The sequence below is a fragment of the Loxodonta africana genome, chromosome Y, assembly GCF_030014295.1.
Source record: "Loxodonta africana isolate mLoxAfr1 chromosome Y, mLoxAfr1.hap2, whole genome shotgun sequence".
Lineage (NCBI taxonomy): Eukaryota > Metazoa > Chordata > Mammalia > Proboscidea > Elephantidae > Loxodonta > Loxodonta africana.
The window spans coordinates 26,788,392-26,798,344 of NC_087370.1; positions in this window are offsets into that span (position 1 = coordinate 26,788,392).

The window sequence follows — 9,953 nt, forward strand, 5'->3', positions numbered from 1 at the left end:
GTTGCATTGTTGAGGATTGTGTCGTTTGTTGTCGTTAGGTGCTGTTGAGTTGGTTCAGACTCACCGCGACCCTATGTACCACAGAACAAAACACGGCCTGGTCCTGTGTCGTCCTCACAATCGTTGTTATGCTTGAGCCCGTTGAGGGTCTTCCCCTTTTTCGCTGACCCCCTGCTTTACCAGGCATGATGTCCTTAAAGTGAAATAAAATCCACAGGGGATGATCTACTGAGAACTGCCTCTTCTGACCTCTTTACCAGAAAAAGAAGAAAGGAATCTCTTCTTTTTCCCCTTTGACCCATCCCCGCTCCACTCCCCTCACCTTGCCACGCCATCCCCAGTCCCACGTTTGTACCCTGGCCCCAGGTCCACCAGCCACAGTCAGAGGCGTGAACAACTCACAGCAACCCTATAGAATAGAGTAGAACTGCCCTCATAGGGTTCTCTAGCGGCGACTGGTGGCTTTGAACTGCCGACATTTTGGTTAGCAGCCCAACTCTTGAACCACTGCACCACCAGGGCTCCGTTTAACAGGGAAATATGATTTCTTCCTCATTTTTCTAAATGTTGGTAAAAATGTATATTTAACAAAACATTTGCTAATTCAACAACTTCTGCATGAACAATTCAGTGACATTAATTACATTCATCGCGGCTATCGCCACTGCCTGCACCCAAGGATGAAAACTTGGAAACTCGGGGCCCTGAAGCAAAAACTCCCCCTTCCCCCTGGGAGACACTGACTTTCCTCAGTAACAACCTCGCCCTAGTTCCCACCCATTGGAAGAGGGGTTTTGTTTTCTGGCCTTTGGCTCCACAACCACAAGGAAACCCAAATTGCAACCAAATCCGATGCTGACCCCTTAAAGCTTCCAGAAAAGTCACAACGCGTTTCCCAAAAGAGACTGGAGCTCTCCAGGCTCAGCCTGGAGAGGCTTGTGACCTACAGCCCTGTTTCTGCCGAGACAGCTCTTACCTCAGGCTTTGGACAGTAAGAGAGAAAGAGGAACTTGGAGTCAGGGAGGGTGCTGCAGCCCTGAGGGTGGGGCGGAGCTGACTAAGCCCTGGGAGCCTCTCCACCATCCCCCACCCCATCCCACCCCCACTGATGGGGGCCCATCACACAGGCCCAGGGTGCAGCCCCCTGAAAGGGGGTTCCTGCTCGAAGACACTGTCACTGTCAGAGGGTGGGACAGGGAAGAGGCTGTGGGAGGCTGCATAGCGGCCCTGGTATAAGTGTCTTGGGGCTGCCATAACAAAAATATCACAACCTGGAGGCTTAAAACCAGAGGGATTTATTGTCTCAGTTCTGGAGACCGGAAGTCTGAAATCACGGTGCAGGCAGGGCCGGGCTCCCTCCAGAGGCTCCAGGGGAGGATCCTCCTCATCAATCCCAGCTTCAGATTCACCTGACATCAGCAATGATATCCCTCGTTCCAAGTCCTCTTCTGAATCCAGCTTGAATTTCTGGCAGTTCCTGTGTTTTATTGACTATGCGAAGGCATTTGACTGTGTGGATCATGACAAATTATGGATAACATTACAAAGAATGAGAATTCCAGACCACTTAATTGTGCTCATGTGGAACCTGTGCATAGACCAAGAGGCAGTCGTTTGAACAGAACAAGGGGATATTGCATGGCTTAAAATCAGGAAAGGAACACGTCAGGGTTGTATCCTTTCACCATACCTATTCAATCTGTATGCTGAGCAAATAATCCAAGAAGCTGGACTATATGAAGAAGAACGGGGCATCAGGATTGGAGGAGGACTCATTAACAACCTGCAATATGCAGATGACACAACCTTGCTTGCTGAAAGTGAAGAGGACTTGAAGCACTTACTGATGAAGATCAAAGACCACAGCCTTCAGAATAGATTACACCTCAATATAAAGAAAACAAAAATCCTCACAACTGGACCAATGAGCAACATCATGATAAATGGAGGAAAGATTGAAGTTGTCAAGGATTTCATTTTACTTGGATCCACAATCAATGCCCACGGAAGCAGCAGTCAAGGAATCAAACGATGTATTGCATTGGACAAATCTGCTACAAAAGACTTCTTTAATTAAAGTGTCGAAAAGCAAAGAAGTCATTTTGAGGACTAAGGTGTGCCTGACCCTAGCCATGATATTTTCAATTGCTTCATATGCATGTGAAAGCTGGACAAAGAAGAATTGGCACCTTTGAATTATGGTGTTGGCGAAGAACACTGACTATACCATGGGCTGCCAGAAGAAGAACAAGTCTGTCCTGGAAGAAGTAGAGCCAGAGTGTTCCTTGGAATCAAGGATGGTGAGACTTTGTCTCACATACATTGGACAAGTTATCGGGAGGGATCAGTCCCCGGAGAAAGACTTCACGCTTGGTAAGTAAAGCATCAGCAAAAAAGAGGAAGACCCTCAACGAGTTGGATTGACACAGTGGCTGCAACAATGGGCTCAACCACAGCCACGATTGCAATGATGGTGCAGGACCGGGCAGTGTTACGTTCTCCTGTACATGGGGTTGCTACGAGTTGGAACAGGCTGGATGGCACCTAGCAACAACAGGGGGAAGCAGCCTCCCTCCCATGTGAATGCAGGTTGAGGGGCAGGTGCTGGGGAGGTGAACATTCACCGTTGTCCCCCAAAGCCCATGGTTTCAGGGAGTCCTTGGGAAGGCGGGATGGGGGCCCTCTAGCCTGAGTCCTAGCCAGGAATTGACCTTTACTCCCTAAAAGGCCAGCACTCAGAGAAGACCCCCTATCCAACCCAGGGGCTCTGATGAGGGTCCAAAATGGCGTGGGTAAAGGAGAGCCAACACTGGAGTTGCAAACATTGTGAACAGAGGCAGCTCCCCGGAGAAGGCTCCAGAAGAAGCCTGTCCTGGGAGTGAACTTGGCCAATGCAAAGACATTCACTGTGGGCAGATGGTGACGGGGGCAAGAAGTCCAGAGCCCTCAGGGAGAAGTTGCACACTGGGTGGGGGCCAGGGGGAACTCGCCCAAAGAGGGGCCCTGAGACCCCTTCCTCAGGCAGGTCAGGGGCTGTAGACCACTCAGAGCCCACCACCCCACTGAGCCCCCAGCATGCCATGCCCAAGATAACCCCACAGAAACACACGTGCGTTCTCACTATAAGACAATGACGTGCCGTCACGTTGACCCCAACTCAGTGACCCCACAAGTGTCAGAGTAGAACTGTGCTCCACGGGGTTTTCAATGACTGACCTTTCGGAAGTAGACCTCTGGGCTCCTCTTCAGAGGCTCCCCTGAGTGAACGTCATCCTCCAACCTTTTGGTTAGCAGTCAAGCATGTTAACCGTTTGCCCCACCCAGGGACCCTAAAACCAAACCGGGTGCTGTCCGGTTGACCCCAACTCATGGCAACCCCATGTGTGTCCCAGCGGAACTGTGCTCCATAGGGTGTTCAGTGGGTGCTTTTTCAGAAGCAGATCACCAGGACTTTATTTCCAGGCTCCTTTGGGTGGGTCCGAACCTTGGGTAGCAGCCAGTCATTAGCCATTTGATCACCCATAGATACCCACCATAAGGTGCAAGGGGAGAATTCCAGGGGAGACTCCGATTCCTACTCTTACCTTCTCATGGTCATATATACACTCAGACCCGTGGCCTCCAGGTTCTCAAAGTAATTGTGAACCACCACCACTCCCCCCCCCCCAGTTAAGCACCAACCTCGGCCTCTGTTCCTTCAAGACATCACCCCTTGCTCCCCTCAAGCCAGGCTCTGTGACCCTCTCCTACCCCAGCTGCGCCTGCCAAGGCCACCGTGACCCCACAGAACTGCTGAGTGATGCTGATGTCCCCCAGAGCAGTCCTGATGTGAAGGAGGGGTCCCTGGGCCTCTCCATGGGGCACAACTTGATGAGCGCCCTCAGTGAAAGACAATGGAGCTGAGAGGGGCGACGGGTAAACCAGAGTCAGAGTGGGTGACAATTCCACCTCACAGTCCCCAGAAATGGCTGTCATCAGTCACATTCCAGAACCTTCTACACAGCAGCCAGTCTGAGCACCCTCATGAGGACAAGAACAACAGGGCTGAGAGAGGGGAAGGGTCAACCAGGGTCACAGGAGGTGACAGTACCACCTCACAGTCTCCAGAAATGGCTGCCTTTAGTCACATTCCAGAACCTTCCACATGGCAGACAGTCCTGGATGTCACCTGGCTGAATGCCGTCATGCTAAAGAGGAGTATCATACAGAGAGTCCTTTGGGGATGGTTCATGGGAGCTGTGGGTGGGCAATATCACAGGTGGAACTACAAGACCTGAGAAACAGGAACCCCAAAGCCACACCTCAAGACCTGGATCCAGAGTGGGAGGACGAGCAGGAAGAGGAATCCCAAAGCCACAGGTCACGGCCTGAACCCAGAACAGGAGGACGAGCAGGAAGAGGAACCCCAAAGCCACAGGTCAGGGCCTGGACCCAGATCAGGAGGACAAGCAGGAACAGGAACTCCAAGGCCACAGGTCAGGGCCTGGACCCACAGCAGGAGGACGAGCAGGAAGAGGAACCCCAAAGCCACAGGTCAGGGCCTAGACCCACAGCAGGAGGACAAGCAGGAACAGGAACTCCAAGGCCACAGGTCAGGGCCTGGACCCACAGCAGGAGGACGAGCAGGAAGAGGAACCCCAAAGCCACAGGTCAGGGCCTGGACCCAGATCAGGAGGACAAGCAGGAACAGGAACTCCAAGGCCACAGGTCAGGGCCTGGACCCACAGCAGGAGGACGAGCAGGAAGAGGAACCCCAAAGCCACAGGTCAGGGCCTGAACCCAGAACAGGAGGACGAGCAGGAAGAGGAACCCCAAAGCCACAGGTCAGGGCCTGGACCCAGAACAGGAGGACGAGCAGGAAGAGGAACCCCAAAGCCACAGGTCAGGGCCTGGACCCACAGCAGGAGGATGAGCAGGGACAGGAACCCCAAAGCCACAGGTCAGGGCCTGGACCCACAGCAGGAGGATGAGCAGGGACAGGAACCCCAAAGCCACAGGTCAGGGCCTGGACCCAGATCAGGAGGACAAGCAGGAACAGGAACTCCAAGGCCACAGGTCAGGGCCTGGACCCACAGCAGGAGGACGAGCAGGAAGAGGAACCCCAAAGCCACAGGTCAGGGCCTGAACCCAGAACAGGAGGACGAGCAGGAAGAGGAACCCCAAAGCCACAGGTCAGGGCCTGGACCCAGAACAGGAGGACGAGCAGGAAGAGGAACCCCAAAGCCACAGGTCAGGGCCTGGACCCACAGCAGGAGGACGAGCAGGAAGAAGAACCCCAAAGCCACAGGTCAGGGCCTGGACTCACAGCAGGAGGACGAGCAGGGACAGGAACCCCAAAGCCACAGGTCAGGGCCTGGACCCACAGCAGGAGGACGAGCAGGGACAGGAACCCCAAAGCCACAGGTCAGGGCCTGGACCCACAGCAGGAGGATGAGCAGGAACAGGAACCCCAAAGCCCCAGGTCAGGGCCTGGACCCACAGCAGGAGGACGAGCAGGGACAGGAACCCCAAAGCCACAGGTCAGGGCCTGGACCCACAGCAGGAGGACGAGCAGGGACAGGAACCCCAAAGCCACAGGTCAGGGCCTGGACCCACAGCAGGAGGATGAGCAGGGACAGGAACCCCAAAGCCACAGGTCAGGGCCTGGACCCACAGCAGGAGGATGAGCAGGGACAGGAACCCCAAAGCCACAGGTCAGAGCCTGGACCCAGAACAGGAGGACGAGCAGGAAGAGGAACCCCAAAGCCCCAGGTCAGGGCCTGGACCCACAGCAGGAGGACGAGCAGGAACAGGAACCCCAAAGCCCCAGGTCAGGGCCTGGACCCACAGCAGGAGGACGAGCAGGAACAGGAACCCCAAAGCCCCAAGTCAGGGCCTGGACCCACAGCAGGAGGACGAGCAGGAACAGGAACCCCAAAGCCCCAAGTCAGGGCCTGGACCCACAGCAAGAGGACGAGCAGAAACAGGAACCCCAAAGCCATACGTCAGGCCTTGAACTCAGAGACGAAGGGTAAACGGGAATAGGAACCCCAAAGGCACACATTAGGGCCTGGACCCAGAGTAGGGGAAGAGCAAGGTCAGGACGCCTAGATGTCTGCTCGCCTCTGCTGCTGTGGGTGTATGGCCTTGGGTGAGCCTCGGCCTCCTCCTGCTCTTACATGACCTGGACGGTGCTTCTTCCCTGGACAGTGAGGAGAGCTTGACGCTCCAGCTCCAGGGGCCTGTCAGAACCGCTCCAGAAACAAGGCCCTCGTGCACTTTTACGAGGGAGCTACTTGCCGCTTTGTACCTTCTCAGGCTTCCGGAACGGGGCTGTAAAGAGGTTTTATGACTCCGCTCGGGTGTCTGTCAGCTTTTAATGTTGTCTGAGCTGTTTATTAACCGTCTCTGGGCTCTCAGAGGTTGTCTGTGCACAGCCGTGGCCGGGCCCTACACGCGTGCTCGGGGGAGAAGGTGCTCTGGACTCTTCAGTGGGAGCATGTTTGCTGAGTTGGCACCATTTTTCAAGCAAGATTCTGTATTTGGAATTATTTATGGTGTTTGTGGAGTTGGTTACCATTTTTTAAGGAGCCTTCTGTATTGGGGTTGTTTGTGGATTTTATATCGGGTTGTTTGGGGAGTTGGTACCATTTCAGGAAGGATTCTGTACCAGGGTTGTTTACAGTGTTTGTGGAGTTGGTACCATTTTCGGGAACGATTCTGTATTGGGATTGTTTGTGGTGTTTGTGCATTAGTGACCATTTTCAAGGAGGCTCCTGTATTAGGGTTGCTGCCCCTTGCCCCCCAAGGGACTGGTGCCCACCTCACCCCTCCCCATATCCTCACTGCACTGGCCTGGAACCCCTTCTCCTCACTTCTGCATCCCACCCTCTCACATGCTCCTCGAGAACACGGGCAAATGTGTCCACACTTGCTGGGTCCCATGCAGAGGGACGTTCAACTACTCAGCTTAAGCAAATTACGCTTTTAGATTCCATCACGGGAAGCTTTAAGCATGATGAAATCAGTGCCTTTGGTATGACAAACCTTGGTCTCACCATCATTCAGCTGCACAGTTGCCAACGTGGCCACGCTGTCTCATCCACCTGCACCCCACCCTTTCCTCCATCTGCACCCCAGTTCTCCTCCATCTGTACCCCACTTCTCCTCCACCTGCACCCTCCTCTTCTCCACCTGCACCCTCCTCTCCTCCCCAGCACTCGGCCCCTCCACCCCACCCCAGACCCATACTATAGAACCCATCCCAGACACCACATAATTTTTACAAATTTTTTACATTGGTGGAAGTACACACAGCCAAAGATAACACCAGTTCGACAATTTCTGCATGTACAGTTCAGTGTCATTGATCACATTCCTCGAGTTGTGCTACCATTCTCAGTATCCTTTTCCAAATTATTCCACCACCATTATCTTAAACTCACTGCCCCCTAAGCCCGGGCATCAGAAAATTTTATTAGTGAATATTCAGCAAGTATCTCTAAAGAGAAGAATTAAAAAAAAAAAAAAAAAAAACTAAATAAACAGTCCCACTGTTCCGTTCTTTTTATTTTTTTAATTATGACGTTATTTATCATAGCGAAGGAGGTTAGCCGTCCAAATGTCCATCAAGAGCTCCAGTTGTTCAGTCAACCTTGACTCATGGCCACTGCATGTGTGTTAGAGTAGAAATATGTTCCACAGGGTTTTCAGTGGCTAATTTTGGGGAAGTAGATTGCTAGCCCTTTCTTCCGCCAGTATTCCATTCTTGTCGTTGTTGCCGTCAAGTGGGCTCTAACCCTCGGCTACCCCAAGTACAACATAACTAAATGCTGCCCAGTGCCATGCCATCCCCATGATCGTTGGTATGTTTGATGTAAATTAGAAAGACTTTTAAAAGGGAGTTTGCTCATAGAATTCTGGATTTTCAGCAAAATATCTTCCCAATACCCAATTTTTCAGGAAATTCTTTCATTCTTTAACTTGGGGTACAAGTGGCCCACAGGTGCTCTGTGTTTGTAGTGGCCTGTGCTCACTCCCTGGGGTGCCCGGCTCCCCACAATCTTCCTGGGCATGAGATCGCCACCCAGGTGCCCTGGGGGTTATCTTCTACGTTGTTGTTGTGTACTATCCAGTCAACTTTCAACTCATTGTGACCCCAGATGACAGAGTAGAACTGCCCCATGGGGTCTTCTAGGCTGCAATCTTTACAGGAACAGATAACAGGTCTTTTCTCCCGAACAGCCGCCGGGTGGGCTCCAACTGCCAACCTTTCGGTTAGCAGCCCAGTGCTTAATCATTGTGCCACCAAGGCTGCTCCTCCTGTGTTGTTGCTGAGTCAACTCCGTCTCCTATAGATCCTGTAGGACAGAGTAGAACTGCCCCATAGGGTTTCCAAGGCTGTAAATCTTTACGAAGCAGGTGAGCGCTTACTGATTGCACAACGAGGGCTTCCTCTCCTGTGTTGTGTTCATCAGTTATTCCCACTCAAACAAACCGTTTGTGTGTTTGTTCACCTCTTTCGCCAGCACCCTTCATCTGACCGCCCCACCGTGGCCCAGGGTCGGGGTGGATTTTCTGGCCTACCCTGCCCCTGGGACCTTCTCCTCTCAGCAGCCTGAGGTCTGTTTCCAGCTCTGAAATCACCACCACACTCCGTGTGTCAGGAAACCTCAGGACCCCTTCTCGTTTGTAATTAGTCAACATCCTGAGGTCACAGTCAATTATGGTCACCCCAAACGGCCTACCTGCTCCGTCTCCGCTGACACTACTCTTTCCCACATCCTTAAAACCATGTAATCTTTTTTTCTTTACAACAAACATAACTTCCTCTGGCAAATGTTTTTAGTCTCAAGATCAAAGTCAGTAGTTCTTGGCGCAATGAAAACAAAGCTTCCAAAATTATAGGGAAGGTTTTGTTCCCAAGCAAGCCAACTTAGATGGAAACTCCATCAAGGTGGTAAAATACAGGGAAAGTGATGGCTTAAACTTCACAGTAGCGGGTACACAAATAGTCACAGAACGTTTCTTTATCAGCTGTTATGGACTGAATTGTGTCCCAAAAATACGTGTTGTAAATTCTAACCTTTATGACTGTGGTTATGATCCTATTTGGGAATGGGTTGTCTTTGTTATGTTAATGAGACTGGATTAGTGTAGGGTGTGTTTTGAGTCAATCTCTTACAAAATATAAAAGGAACAGATTTCAACGATCAGAGGTGGGGGAAAATAGATGCCAAGCCACATGGACATTGCCAAGGAACCAGGAAACAGAAGCTGAAGAGACAAGGAACTTCCTCCAGAGCAGACAGAGAGAGAGCATTCCCCTCAAATTCAGACTTCTAGCCTCCGAAACTGTGAGAAAATAACTTTGTTTGTTAAAGCCACCCATGTGTGGTATTTCTGTTTTAGCAGCAATAGATGACTGAGACACCAGCCTTAACAGCCAGCTCAGCGCTTTTTGTCTCAGATACCCTGGCGTTATGTGTTGAATTGTGTCCCCCAGAAAGGTACAATCCTAACCCCAGTACCTGTGAATGTGACCTTATTTGGACATAGGACCTTTGCAGAAGTTATCAGTTAATATGAGGATAGACTGGAGTAGGGTGGGTCCTAATCCCATCGGAGTGGTGTCCTTGTTAAGACAAGGAGAGGAGGCACAGCAACAAAGACGCAGAGGGAGGACTCCATGTGAGGATGGAGACAGAGATTGGAGTGATGAGGCCACAAGCCCAGGAACACCTGGGGCCACCAGAAGCTAGAAGAGACAAGGAAGAATCCTCCCCTAGAGCCTCTGGAGGGAACACGGCCCTGGCCACACCTTGATCTCAGACTTCTGGTCTCCAGAACTGACAGAAAATAAGTTCCTTGGTTTTAAGCCCTCCAAGGTGTGGTCCCTTGTTGGGGCAGCCCCAGGACCCACTCACCAGGTCTACAGGATCCCAGGCTCTCTAAGTTCTTCTTAGCTGGGACTG